Source organism: Neltuma alba, unplaced genomic scaffold, assembly GCF_004799145.2.
Source record: "Neltuma alba isolate B1F8T4 unplaced genomic scaffold, ASM479914v2 tig00010980_pilon, whole genome shotgun sequence".
NCBI classification, from domain to species: domain Eukaryota; kingdom Viridiplantae; phylum Streptophyta; class Magnoliopsida; order Fabales; family Fabaceae; genus Neltuma; species Neltuma alba.
Window position 1 is genome coordinate 157,852 of NW_021635742.1, and position 15,324 is coordinate 173,175.

Genomic DNA, 15,324 nt, shown 5'->3' on the forward strand with positions numbered 1-15,324 from the left:
TATTCCTTCTAATAATAATAGTTTTAGCTAACATACTTGATTAGTAAGGATATTTCAGGAAAGACAACACCTATTTATTACAAATAACTAATTTAACTTATTTTTTTAATATTTTTAAATTAGTCAACTAACTTTTATAATTAGGATCAGAGGTAATATTATATGTAGAAGTAAAAGGAGTAATTTTCATAAACTTGGACAACTCAAACCTTCGCGAAGGATCTCATTTTGTGTGTGATTTTTTTCCTTTTAAAAACTGATAAAGAAGCAACTTTTCTTGACAATAAGAGAAACTGGCCAAAAAAGTAGTAAAGAACCATGCGAAAGAGAAAGAGTGAAGGGGTGAAGGAAAATGACAATTCTAATCACAACAATTTAACCAAGGTGAACAATTACACATCAGGTGGCAATACCTTTAATAAAAGCTAAATCACAATTATCGATCATCGATATTGTTCCAAGTATTCAATATATATATAATGGCTTAGTAATTATTAAATCTATAAAAAGCTTATATGCATGCATGCTTTTGTACATGAAAATGTAATTAATTAATACTCCTTTCTTAGGCCGATAATTATAATAGCTTAATTCCTTTTCATCCCTCCACGTTCAAACCCACATCATGGATGAAGCGCAGTTATTATCTTTGGCCCACTCATGTCTATTAGAATTTAATTATGGTCCCTCTACTACTTTTTCATTATTTTTCTTTAAATCTATTATTGCAAAAAAAAATTCATGACTTTTGTTTCCTCCACTAATTTTTCAGGAAGTTGATTCTGGTCAAAAAAAAATTTTCAAGAAGTTGAAGAGGGATGCATTTTCACACGCATATAATTTCTACTAGAATTATATCATGTTTACATATTTTACATTTATTCTTAGGCACACTTACATTCTCCATTTATTTATTTTACTTCTTGACAGGGAACAAGTTTTCATTGTTTTGCTGATTCTCTTGAGTTTATATTCTCTACATTCACATCCATAATACTCATGAAAATAAGTGAAAGCATGTATATAATGCACTTAGAAAGAAATAAAAAAAAATTTTAGATATGAGATTTAAATTATATACATAGGAGGTTTTAAATATATAAATGAGATTTCAAGTAGCATCCAATGCCCTACTTTTATTTATGATAGATTCAGCACCCTAATATTATTTTTTTATGCATCCAATACCATCAGATGTTATTATCCAATTACGTCTAGTTCCCTAATTATATACATATTTAATTAGGATGATTGATGCATTATAAAGAAAATCAGAATATTAAAAACACAAGAAAAATAACATCATAGTGGTAATTGTGGTTAAAAAAAATACTCCTCCGATGTTAAATATAAAACTTATTTTATAATATAATTTACATTATAAAATAACTTTTATATCTAAGATGAGAGCTAGATAAAAAGTATATATCTTGCTTAAATCTTTTAATAGTTATGGGATGCACACACACAGAGACAAATACTTTTTAATCCGAACACCGACAACTAAAGTTCAGAGGCTGCTAGTTGACATACGCAGACAGATATTGATTTAACAGGAATTGATTTTGCCTGAAAGGACAAACATATAGATTGATATAATATTGAAAAATTCATAAAATGTTATACAGGGGTTCAGCTAACCAACTCTCGAACAATTTGCAGGATAGATTGCCATAAGATTTTGCAATGATAATACGTAGAATAGGATACATAGGAGCAGGTTGTCAACCAACTTGGTGGAAATGAGAAACTCAAATGGTAATCTATTTCAAGAGACCAAAAAGAGTAGGCCTGATGAAGCCTAAGGATTGGGACATTAAATTGACGAGAGAGTGATTTTATCACCGCTATTTAATAACTGGATAACTACTTTAAATAAATTTAAAAAAAATAGTTATATTTCTTATTTGTAATAAATAAGTATTGTTTTTATTAAAATGTTTTTACTAATCATGTTTATTAACTTAAAACTATCATCTGATGAAACTTTTAATATACGCAACTAATATAAAGCTTTTAATGGATGAATATAAAAAAAGACAAAATGAATTAAAATTTTATATTTAAAAGTAAATTAAATATCAAAACAACTTCTATTATTATACAAAGAAGGATAAGTTTTATAGCTTTGCTTTGCTTATAGGTAGCCTTCATGGTGGAAATCTTTCTTGTATGCATATATGTAGTGGTGGGTGTCCACGAGGCGGCGTTTTACTGTTCCACTTCCATATATATATATATATATATATATATATATCTCGTTGATGATTGATGGCTGGGTTTATTACTGTAGCAAGTGAAGAAGGTTTGGAAATACCTGGAGCACTATGAGCATAAAGACAATGAAAGTAAATCCAAAAACTATTATAATACATACGACATATATGCATGCTTGGGTCCCACTCACATGGCTACTACCTTACCCTTCCTTTGTTTTTATTATCTTTTCTTTTTCTTTTATACATATCTATTTATTATCATACGTATTCCATCAGTGATTAAGGGTGTGTTTGGATGAAACCAAACCGTGGTTTGAAAAAGTGATTCTGGAGAATAGATTCTGGGGAAAATAGATTTTGTGAAAAGTAGATTTTGTAAAAAAGTGATTCTGAGAAGTGAGAGTGTTTGGATAGTTGTTATCAGAAGCACTTTTTATATATACAAATTACTAAAAAAAGACATAAGTTAATATGATAATTACAGAAAAATAGATTTTATGATATATTTTAATTTGAAGGAATAAAATTGTTAATAATATGTTTTTTACCAACATAATTAATAATACATAAGATAATATAATTAATAAATAATTAATGTGTATATATATTTATAAAATATAAGATTAAATATATTTATAAAAAATATGTTTATAAAAAAAATAACAAGATACATATCATATAGGCCCTCACACTCTCCCTTTTTTCTTCAAAAGCAAAAAAATTTTGCTTTTTCCAAAACCATGGTTTTGACCCAAAACCATGGTTTTGGTTTTTGGAGGGGGTGTTTGGGTAGATTATTCCCCAAACCATGGTTTGGGATGTCACCCAAACACACCCTAAACCATCGGATTTGATTAAACTGTCTAACTCATCTACTGGCAACAACTCGGCTGGCACTAGAAAATCATCTTTGTGATTGAGTCGAGTTAGATTCAAGTTGAACCATCATTGTGTTACAAATCATAATTGAGCTAAGAGTTGGTATGGATTTTAGGAAATTGGACACGTTTTTGACTTGATGGAAAAAAGGTTAAAAAAAAGAAATAAAAACATATAAAAATTGACATTCTCAAAAGATCCAATATATCTTCCAGTCATTTGTAAACATATCATGTTATTTTGTTGAAATTTATGCTTGCATATAATTATTTTTTGTTAAATTTTATTTCATTATTATATATGCTATTGGTTCGACTGCTAATCTAGCCACTTGGACCATGATCGTGAATGTTCGGCGCTGTTAATTCAAGGCTCGATCCCATTCTTAACACATCTGATTCTATTATTATGAAATTCTATTATTTTTAAGTTTAATTTAGGGCACTTCTTGATTCTTAGGTGATTTTGTTTTATTTACCTGGTTTGAACTTGCAGCTTTCCTGAAGTGTCATATCTCCTCCACAATTAATTCAATTATTATTATTATTATTGTGATTTATTATTATTTCATTGTAAAAATTATAAAAGCTCTAACAAGTTATACGGTTCATAAATTGTTAATAAGAGCTCATGTTTATATCGTGTAATAAAATGAATTTTTTGAAAGAAAAAAAATTTGCCGAGTGTTTGATGTTGTTATGATTAGTATTTTGCTTTGGCTGCAAGACGGCTCCACCCATTAGCTGGTCGGCACACGCTGTGTTTTTCCATTGTATTGCATCCCCACCTTCTCCTGTCATTTCCTTCTTACGCTTATTTGAAGTCAGCTAGTAATTACTTCTCCTCCCTTTAATACAGAACTTAATAAAAAAATTGCTATTGGTTTTATATATAAAACTTATTTTATTTGTTTATTAATTTTTTCTAAATTAACTTTATTGATATTTCTTTAACAATAATCAAGTAGGAGAGTGAGGAAGAAATAAAAGAAATTAAGGAAAATACTTAGTGTATTTAGAAAAAAAAACATATCATATTAATCAATTTAATTAGTGTCTTTAATCTATCAAAATTAGTTAATTAAGTTTTACATTAAGACTAAAGGAGTATAATACAAATGAAATGCAAAATAACTAGCTATTTCCTAGATTTAAAAAAAAAAAGCATCGGTAATTTTACTTTTTTTTAAGCAAAATTTACACATGTATAAGTTCAAATTTAAGTCTTACAATTAAGTGCATTTGATATTAACCATACCTGTTGATGTTGTGTCTGTCGGTAATGGATCATGATATCTACAAATTCGTATATTGTAAATTGAATATTTAATCCTAGAAATTTGAAATAAGGTAATAGACTTTAATTTGTGTTCCATTCTGTGAAATAGAATAAACTTTTACTACCGTCAGTTCTTAATATAAGAGCTGGTTAAAGATTAAATTTGATTTTAAATATAAGATCTCAATCTATTTTTTTTTTCTATCTTTGTTCTTCTATTAAAAAATAATTTCAATAATCCAATGCATATGATTAAAGATGATAGTTTGAAAAGATCAATACACATTTATGACAAATAATCTATTTAAATAATTTTTTTAATATTTTCAGTGAGTTATCTGGCTTGAGGTATTATTATATAAAAGTGGATAGTTTGTCTTCTTTTTTTTATCATGAAGTGTGCCGCCTAAAGCCATTAATAATACAAGATTTTTTAACTACATCTTTACTTGCTCATCGCTTTATTCAAAGTGTTGCTCTATTTTTCTTGGATTACAAATCTCACAAAGCTATTCACGTTTTCATAAATATAATTGTTTAATTAATTAATCCTAACTAGTGCTCCTTTTTCTAGCGGCAGTGCTATATATTTCTAATTGATAGCTCTTTTTGCAAACCCTAGGTACGGATAGAACCTTCCAATGAATAGTTTAACTATTCATTTTCTTTTGTTTGAATTGTTTATATTCAATTAATATATATCATGGACTAGAGTCTCGTGATTATCTTCCTTTACTCCAATGATTGAAAATATATTTTATCTGAATTCTGTAAAGGCAACATTTACTATCAATGCATAATATCAGGGACTCAGTTGGAATATAATATCAGGCAAATCTATTTTAATATATTCTTGCGTTTAAGATAAGCATAATAAACTTGGCCTAAAATACAAGGCAATAACTTATCAGCATTAATATAGTATAGGAAAGGTAAAAGTAACCATATATATAATTCATAAATTTGGAATATTATTCTTCCTTTTTAAGCTCCACACACACATATATCCATTCATTGTAACCGATAAAACGTTGTAAAAACACCAATTTTGTCACTGGTGCATGACAGAAAAAAAAATCTAAAATAAAATAAAATGAATAATTTTGATGTCAAACCATTATTAAAGTATCTACTTCAAGGATTAATATGAAATTAAAAAGCAATACATTTATGTGCCATAGGCCACCCAATTATTGTCAGAAATGCAGGAGGATAGTGAACACACACTCTTGATACGCTAGCTTCACATGCATGGAAGAAGATTGGAGACTTATTGCAGAGCTGTCTAATCTCTGAAGTCCAATCACAACAAAGCGGAAAAATTCCAAGAGAAAATTGCTATTAGGTCCATTCAAAGAAATTAAATATAAAAAGACTTTTAAAATCATGAAATTATTTTGAAATTTTAAAAGATTTTTTTTAATAAATTTTATTTTTTAATTAGCAAACTTTTTTATTATTTTTTTCAATTTGTATTGATAATTGAAAGAGTACTTGTTGACAACTTAAGATATAATAATTGACAACTATCGCGGCAGGTATTGACAACAATACCTGCCGCGGTAGTTGTCTGTCAATACCTGCCGCGATAGTTGTCAATTATTATACCTTAAGTTGTCAACAACTGCTTTTTCAATTGTCATTGCAAACTGAAAAAAAATAATAAAAACAATTTGGTAATTAAAAAATAAAATTTATTACAATAAAGATCCTTAAAATTTTAGAATAATTTTATTATTTTAAGAGATTTTTTATATTTAATTCCCTTACGCAGAATCTAATTGTAATTTTTCCAAATTCCAAAAGCATTGAACTAATTTGATGGTTAATTATATTATATTTTCACTTATATTCAAAATTGTGCCCGTGAAACATAATCAAGAAATGTACACTGAAAATACTATGAAGTTTTCTATTGAAAAATAGAGGTCTTTCGAAAAACTGTTCAACATCACTGTAATGAAAACTGCCTTAAACACACATACACACACAAGGCGAAAAATAATTTTTCAGTATTAATAATGATTGATTTATTGAGCGAGAGAGACGTGAGAGGGATTCAAAATTTTCTAATTAAGCCTAAAAAATTTAAATTTTTGAACAAAAATTATGTTAAATAAATATTGTTTTTTTGACTTTATATAAACTAATAACATAAAGGATGTCAGATTTTTTGTTTTGTTTTTTCATATGATTGCTGAAACATGCATGGTTGCTAATCAAATACTAGGGTTTAGGTGTTGACAATTGGAAGACAGCATTGCTACATACAGCAGGCACCCCAGCCAGAGACAAAATGAATATAGGAAACATGGGCTACCCTATTTTCTCATGAGTTTATCTTTTATAAAAAGGAAACATTGGGAATATATTATTCATTAAAAAAGTAATTGGCAAATAATTACTATGATGGATGGCATCAACGAAGCTAAGTTGCATATAAAAAAGATGATATGCACAAAATGTTACTTAGATACAATTAGTGAATTAGTTTGTTTATAAAAAAGATAACTTGCACATAAAGAAAGACGGATCACACAAGAAAAGTTAAATTGCACAAAGACAATATTTGACATAAGAAAAGATGATTGTATACAATAGAAATTTTTCTTAGATATCATTTAGCAATTAATTTCTCAATGAGATATTTATTCGCAGTTTTCCTTTTTAAAAAAGCCTTTGAATTAATGTTATAAGTTATTGGAGGAGGCATATTCCAATTCTTTTTATCTTAAAAATGTATTTTTCCAATTATGAGATTTAGCTTTGTGGATACTGAAATTATATACGATGTTAAACATGTAATAATATTTTTGTCATATTGATTACATTATAATTCATTTAAGATAGTAGCCCTACTAAGAAGTATTATTGCCCATTCAATTTTACTTCCAAGACGGTAATGGTCATGTAGCTTAATGACATGTAATTTCTTTTTGTAAGTGGGACGTCCAATCCCATTTGCAATTTCACGTCTTTAACACCTACCCTTTAATTTTTTTTTAAAAAAAAGAGATTTTGGTCATGACCCCGAAAGGAGAAAATTGCTCTGCTACTAAAGTAATTACGTAATAACTAAATTACTAAAAAAAACGCTGTTTGATACGAATGTTACGACTTCTTCTTTTTTTTGGTCAAAAGAGTTCATATCAATTTTATTTACAAATTCTTATAATATAACTAAATTATATATAATTCTTAAAATATAATTAAAAATATATATGTTTTTCTTGCATAAACATGCAATATCAATACTTTTGAATATACAGCTTTGTTTTTATGGAAATGATATGACATCTCTTCTTAATTATTTCTTGATATAATATTAAATGTTAAAATTAAATTAAAGCGAATATAAGGTTTTATAAGACATTAGTTTAAATTAAATAAATTAAAACGCTTTTTATTTTCTTCAACTTAAAAAATAATAAACAAGTAATTATAGATATAATAAGTATATCTGTGTTTTTGTCCCTCATTCTTTGAATAGGTTAGTGCCTACATTCATTTAAAATAGAATCTATCTAATAAATTACTCTAGGGTGTAGATTTACTATGGGCTTCATAGGGCTCTGTATTTTTAAAATTTTAACTCTTTCAAGATATATATGTGTGTGTGTGTGTGTATATATATTGTATAGACATTTAGATCATATGCACCAATACAAATAATATACTGTTTATACATGTAAAAAATGATTTAAATTACTTCAGGCAAAACGAATTTACATTAACATATGTTACTTGATAGGAAATTCTTGCTCTTTTTCATGATTATTCTTATAATAAATATGTTATTTCTAAAAACTAATTCTTTGATTTTAACATGCTTTCCATTGGATTTTGCTTCATTTTAGTATCATCTTGTCTTTGACTAAAAAAAAAAACTATTCAATAACTATTATTCCACCGATTCTTAATGTAAGACCTATTTAACTAATTTGAATAGATTAAAGATGTTAGTTAAATTAGTTAATGTTATATATTTTTACTAAAACATCATAAACATCTTTTTTACTTCTCTCCCTCAATTTCTTATTTGATTATTGTTGGGAGAATATTAATAAGGTTAATTTAGAAAAAACAATAAACATGTTAAATAGGTCTTGCGTATAGTTTTAATATTAACTTTCTAATTAGATTTTGTATTAAGGATTGAAAGAGTATTTCCTTACTAAAATTGTTGAACTCGTGATAAAATTTTTTAGTTATTATTCAAATTATATTGATTTCAAAAATTAAGATCTTATGTACTGGAATTTAAAGAAAAAGCTAGTGCTAACACAATATACACACATAATGTAAATAATAGTTCCATGCAAATTTAATTTTACATTCTATATTAGACTAAAGTTCTGAAATGATACATGTTTAAAATATCTAGCTTCAATTATCTACACAGCTATATAGTCATAGAGGGAAAGGTAATCAGCAAATAATTAACTAGTCTTTAGAAATATCCATTTTATATTACACATAACAAAATTTTCATAATTTTTCTTTCAAAGATAAGGTGCTTTGACCGAGTCAATTGTTATCCTCTTCTGAAACTGTTATTGTTACACATCACCAAAATAAAAAGAAAAAGAAATTGTTATTGTTTACATCAATGAGCTTGCAATTGACTAGTCTGAATTAAATAAGCATTATCATAATATTTCTTTTTCCTTTTCTTTTAGTCACTTTATTTTTCTGTCAAATTTGAAGTATCTTTTCTGATGTCGTTACATTAGTTACAAGTTAATTTATGTCATGAAAGTAATACGATGAATTTAAAAAAATAAAAAAAATCCATGAGCAATGCTAGCTAGCTGCTTTGGTGAATATTATATTTTTGACAGTGATTAATATTATTTATTTTTTGCGTTGCTTTGAAAATTCATGAGGATAAGAGTGAATACGTATGCATGAAAGAGATAGCTACATAAATTACCGAAGCTACATTATCATTAAGAAACACGAAAGCTCTAATGGACACATCATATATTGATTAAGTAGGAAAAAATTGCTGCTTATATATATATATATATATTTTCGTGGGTTAGCCAAAAAAAAAAAGTTTCGTGAAAATATGTACATAATGATATTATTAATTAGGTTACATTAAGCAAAATTAAACCAACAAAATGACATTTGAAGAATGTTATTTATTTCTTTAGAATCCTTTTGCTCAAAACACTTCACATTTATACTGGGAGAAATATAGCAAGGAAAAAATGATTATAGTGTGACTATGATACATACATATGTATAATTAATATATGTATAGATCCTTAAATATTATTATATTATATTCTTTCATATCAACTTTTTGAAATGCATAAATGGGAAAGATTCAATTTATTTTATTTAATCACTTAATCTTAATTCAATATTTTATTTAAAGAAAGAAGGGTTCGAATACTTAAGACAGAAATGAAAATATTCCAAAAGCCGAAACAGAATACAAACCCTAAAAGTTGAAGAAACCAAAAATTCTTAATTAGCTTTAGGATGGGGAAGGGGTTGAGTAAAAGAAATAGAAATTAAAATTGGAAACATTCAAAACTCTATTTATAAAATAAAGAAAAGAAATAGTCGCACGCATTGCTTTTAAAACGGTCAATATCCATCATTTCTATAATTCGTAAGACTGCCATGGGAACTCTCATTAGTAATTATGTCATATTTTATTATTTAAACTTTCTTGATTGAACGATTAAGACTTGGATCGACATATTAATTTAGATATAAAATATCTTAAAGTTTAAAATTATTTTAAAGAACCCAATAATCTCTTTTTTTTTTCTGGTGGTGGGATAAAAGTGTCTTCAATTTGTATTTAAAACTTTGAAAATAAATATCTTATCTATCCATTTTTGAAGAACTCGTATTCAAGATTGACTAGCTGATAGATGTGAGAACACACACACAGACATATATTATATTGCGCCGTTTTATTCATATTAAATATTTTCACTGAAGGTATCTTCAAACTTTTATTATATCTGAGTTGTTCTCTGTTTTTTTTTTTTGCTTATACTACTTTTGGTTCTTAACATAAGACCTCGTTTGACTTTTATTTTGGTCCTAAATATAAAATCCTAATCCGCTTTTTCTATCATATTTATGTATTTTTCTTTCAAGATAGTCCTTCTAACAATAATAGTTTTAGCCAATACACTTGATTAGTAATGATATTTTAGGAAAGACAACACCTATTTATTACAAATAACTAACTTAACTTTTTTTTAATCTCCTCAAATTAGTCAACTAGTTCTTATAAATAGGACCGGAGATAGTATATATAGAATTTAAGTTATAAAATATGTATGTTTAAAAATAACAGTTGACAGAGTGACTCCTTATTCAATAAATGTTTGAGAAATGCAAAATTGATTTTAAATACATCAGTGATAAAATATTTAATATCCACACTGATCTACTTTATAAATATTTCAAAAAAAAAAACATAATCTGTTTTTTTTGGGTTTAATATCTGGGAGGAAGCTGGAGTTAAAGTTCAAAAATTATAAAGTCGCATTTGATAATGAGAGCACACGTCGTTAATCAAGTTAGGTTCATATGGGCGGACGTAGCCACATGTTCTTTTGTGATAAGTGAGGCCAATCCGCTCCGCATTTCTTGCGATCTGTCCCGCGCCACTTATAGCCGTCCATTCTTCTTCTTATTATTCTTCTTGTGTTTCTTTTTCTTTTTTTGGTTTTTTAAAATTTAATTATTTATTCTAATTATACAAAATAATGAGAAAAAGTAGAACACGATGATAGGTCGTAAATGTTCCCATTTTTTTAAGTTTGTATAAATGCATGAAACTTGTCTTGATTCATATTAATAATTTAATACGCTCTCCCTCCAATCCTCTCCTTGGTATGAGAAGTTTGTATTTCAATATAACATATTTTATTTAAAGTATTAGTTTTTTCACTTAATTTCTCTAATTTTTTAATTAATTAAAGGGTTAATATAATTTTTATCTCTCAAGTTTGTTTTTATTTTAATTTTAGTTTCTCAAATTTCACATCATAAGTTTTGATCTTTTGGGACAAAATAGTTTATGTTTTATTGAATTATAGAGATTAATATTTTAAATGAAAAGAAACTTGAAGGATCAAAACATGTGATTTAAAACTTGAGAGATCAAAATCAAACTGAGAACAAACTTAAAGGATGAAAAATTAAAAATATAAAAAATTCTAACACATAAGAGGATGACCTAAGACCATATAATAATAATAGTAGTAGTAGTATAAAATAAAAAATTAAGACCAAAGGTCTTTTAATTTCTGAGTACATTCCATGATTATTGGAATGATGAGTATGGGGTGCTCATCACAATTTGAACTAACCAGATTGATTTTAGATGGTCCAAGATTGAATTTAAAATTTTTATATATTTTAATTAATTTTTTATTTTAAACATACAGAATTTAAAATAAATATAATCTTATAATTAACATTTTTTTAAAAATGAACTTATCATTAAAGAAAATTGTATATTAAAAATTTTAAATATAAACTATGCATATCAGATTTAGATGGTTTAGATTATATTATAGCGATAAGTATCATGGTGCTCGTCCCTACGATGAGCATTAAATGAGGATAGAACAAATTTAATTTACTAAAATTACTTATTACTTGTCGTGAAAAGGTAATTTATACTAAAAAAATATTCCCTATTTGTTTTTATAAGGACGACGAGTATAATAACCTTAAAAACAAACCGAGAACTTTCCAGCATTAAGATCCAAGTTAATTGGTTAATATATTAATAAAATTCAATTATTGTTTCTGACCGGAATATTTTTAAAAAAATTGAATTCATATATTCAAACAGTGACGGAGGACTAAATTACAGGGAGAATTGTGAAGGAAAAAAAATCTTTCGTCGAGAATTTAATTAGTAAATAATACCTAAGTATTTGTGCAATTTAATTTTTTCTGAGTATAACTTAACTTTTTTTATATTAAATCTTTTTTTTGTGTAACTGAACTTTTTTGTATGTCTTTAATTTTTTTCCTGTGTATAAATTAGTTTTTTGTATCCAAATAATATCTTGTACATCTATCTTTCCATATGAAACTCAACTTCTTTTATATAACTTTCTTTTTTGTGCAACTCAGATACTACTCTTCTGGTCTTTAATATAAGACTCATTAACTAATTTGATTAGATTAAAAAAGTTAGGCGAGTTAGTTAATTATAAGAAATGTGACACATTTTTTCTAAAATACCACAATCATCTTTCTTAACACTTCATCTTTCTTCTACTTGATTATGTTGAGGGAGTATTTATTGGGATAATTTAAAAAAAATTGATAAATATGAAAAATAAGTCTTATATTGAAAACCGAAACCAACTCAATAATGAGTCCTATATTATTTTATTTGCTAACTGAATTTCCAATCGGGGATCCACCCAGTTGTCCCTAAATTACAAATCAAAGCTTGGCCGTGTCCACGATGACTGTGCAGCTTCGTTGCTCATATAAAATCGTCATCTCATAGCGTGGTCCTCTGCTCTCAGCCTCCCCCGCTTTCCCTGTCCCTCTTTGATTACCTTTCTCCCTGACTCACTAATCCACCCCTCACAACTCATTACTCTAACTCTCTACTCTCCCTCCCAAACCCCACTTTCTTTCTTATCTCTTTTGATGCATTCCTTTCCCTCCTCCTTCGTATCACTAATCAATCAGCACGCCCCAGTTCCTAGAGTTTCCTTCTCTGTTCTTTTTATTCCCGTAGAATTCTTGCTTCTTTGTTTCATTCCTCATCCCAGACTTTTGATTCTGGGTATCGCTGTGCTCGTCTCACGTCTCACCCTCCCTAAGCAGAAAATAATTAGTTCTGGTTTAGTTGTCTTGTTCTCCAAAGATGGATCTTTTTCGACACCCATCAAAGGTTGCTTCGATTGTGTTCATGTCCATGGGGTTTAATCCATTCTGGTTTTGTTGAAAGTGGCTATAATCCCTTGTGTTTTTGATCTCCTTCTATCAACTTTTCCAAGTCTTTTGGTTTCTGCAAAAACCTCCCTTTCCCCTGTTTTCGTGTTCCTCATCGTCAACCTCCTGCTCCTCCTCATCATCAAAACTGTCCCTTTTTACGATCCCCCACCCGCCGATCCTAAGCACACAACGACCGTCTCCGCCGCCGCGACGATGTCATGACTGAATCTGATATGTCGTTCGTTCCAGACTTGATCCCAGACCACCCACCCGAGCCTGAAAGCCAGCAGAGCAATGACCCCGAGAAGAAGAAAAAACAGTACTTGACGACCCTGCTTCCTCCTGCCGCAAATCCTGCGCCGACCCACCACCGGAAAAATGTGCCAACGACTATGCGACGCCGGACGCCGATGACACGCTAGATGCCACGTGGAAGGCTATCATGAAGGGGCAGGAGAAGACGAAGGTGCCGCAGCTGAAGAAGAGCGACATTTGCGGTGCGAGGATTGAGAAAGCAGAGCCGTTTCGGGACAATGAAGATGGAGAAGACGACCCAGTGGCTGGGCTCGCAAAGAAGTGACAAAATCTGAAACTTTCAACGACGCGGCGTCGCTTCGGAGGGACATATCCATGACTTCCGAAGAGGTTAATGTGCGAGCCGAAGCTTTTATTCAAACTTCCTCAACCAGATGGACTACAGAGGCTGGAATCGGATCAGCGTTCCCTGGGAATTGGTCAATCGCCGGTGCTTAAACATCGCTTTCACCAACCCCTGAAATATTTGAGCTGAATGAGAATCTTCACTCTTAGCAAGCACGTTAAGGTATAAATTCTCAGTTTAACTTGGCCAAAAATTTAAACTCTATCTCCTTTTAACTTGAAGAATTTCTCAGCATTCAGTTAGGTAATGTTTAGAACTAGTTCATAGGCTGCTTAGTGCTGCAGCCAGCCATGATTGTGGAGTGGTTTTGCTTTCTGCCATGTGTATTCCCCTTTCCACCAAAGTTTATTTGAAATAAGAACAGCTCACTATTGCCAAGACTAATTTAAAACCGGTAGTTAAACTGGCCGGGAAAAAAAAATAAAAATCACTAACTTGTGGAATCTTTCAATTAAACATTGTTTATCATTTCTGTTGACTTTTTTTAATCCCTTTTTTGAGTTTATGACCTCAGAAATGATGCTGTACTTGTTCATCTAATATGCACTTACTCAAGTTTAAAAGAAACGATACGGTTTTTTTTATTATGGTCCGTGACATCTTTATTCTTGAAGCATTAAGCCACCAACACCTGGACAATTATAGATTAGTTTGTACTAACATTCAATGCACCTAACTTTAATCATGCGGTTCAACATCAACCCCATAAATGATACGCTTTTTTGATTTAAGTTAAATAATCTAAGCTAGAATTAGTGTGGTGTGTGTGGGTATATATATCTCTAATCTATCTCTCTGTTGACTCCTTTGTTTCTTTCACTTTGGCAGATTGGAATGTACAAAAAATACAATGGAGTATCAGAAATAGTAGTGCAGTTTCTTTTCCTTGTGAAGCTTTTTTTCCTGTAAGATAGTGGGAATAAGTTGGCTTCTCATTAGTCTTTTTGTGGATATGTTTGTTGTAGATGTTGCTTTATTGGCAGCTATTCAGTCTCTAGTATGGTGTGTTTGGTGTTATATATATGGGATGTTGTGGTTTGAATAAAGCAGCAATGGATGGAAGAAGATGCTTGTAATGTGCAATTAAGCAATCAGAGCTTGTCATGATGTGATTTGGCCATTTGGGGTTCTAAAAATTTGACAGTGGTTTGAGTTCTTGGACAAGTTCATGTGGTTTAGGTGATTAGGACAATAAATTCTTAAATACATGTGATGGAAAAAAATTAATTTTAACAATTGATGTGACCTTCACACGCATAAAATAAATCCTATAAGTAAATGTAAAGGTAAGTTACACATTTTATTGATTTTTCTTAATTTATATATTTCTATTAATTT

At 28.9% G+C, this 15,324-nt stretch overlaps 1 long non-coding RNA gene across 1 annotated transcript; it reads left to right on the forward strand.

Moving 5' to 3' along the window:
• The first annotated feature begins 14,023 nt into the window (after positions 1-14,023).
• Positions 14,024-15,051, forward strand: LOC114760465 (uncharacterized). Its single transcript, XR_003742059.1, has 2 exons — positions 14,024-14,148; positions 14,815-15,051. It is a non-coding gene; the product is annotated as an uncharacterized LOC114760465 (long non-coding RNA).
• The last annotated feature ends 273 nt before the right edge of the window (positions 15,052-15,324 follow it).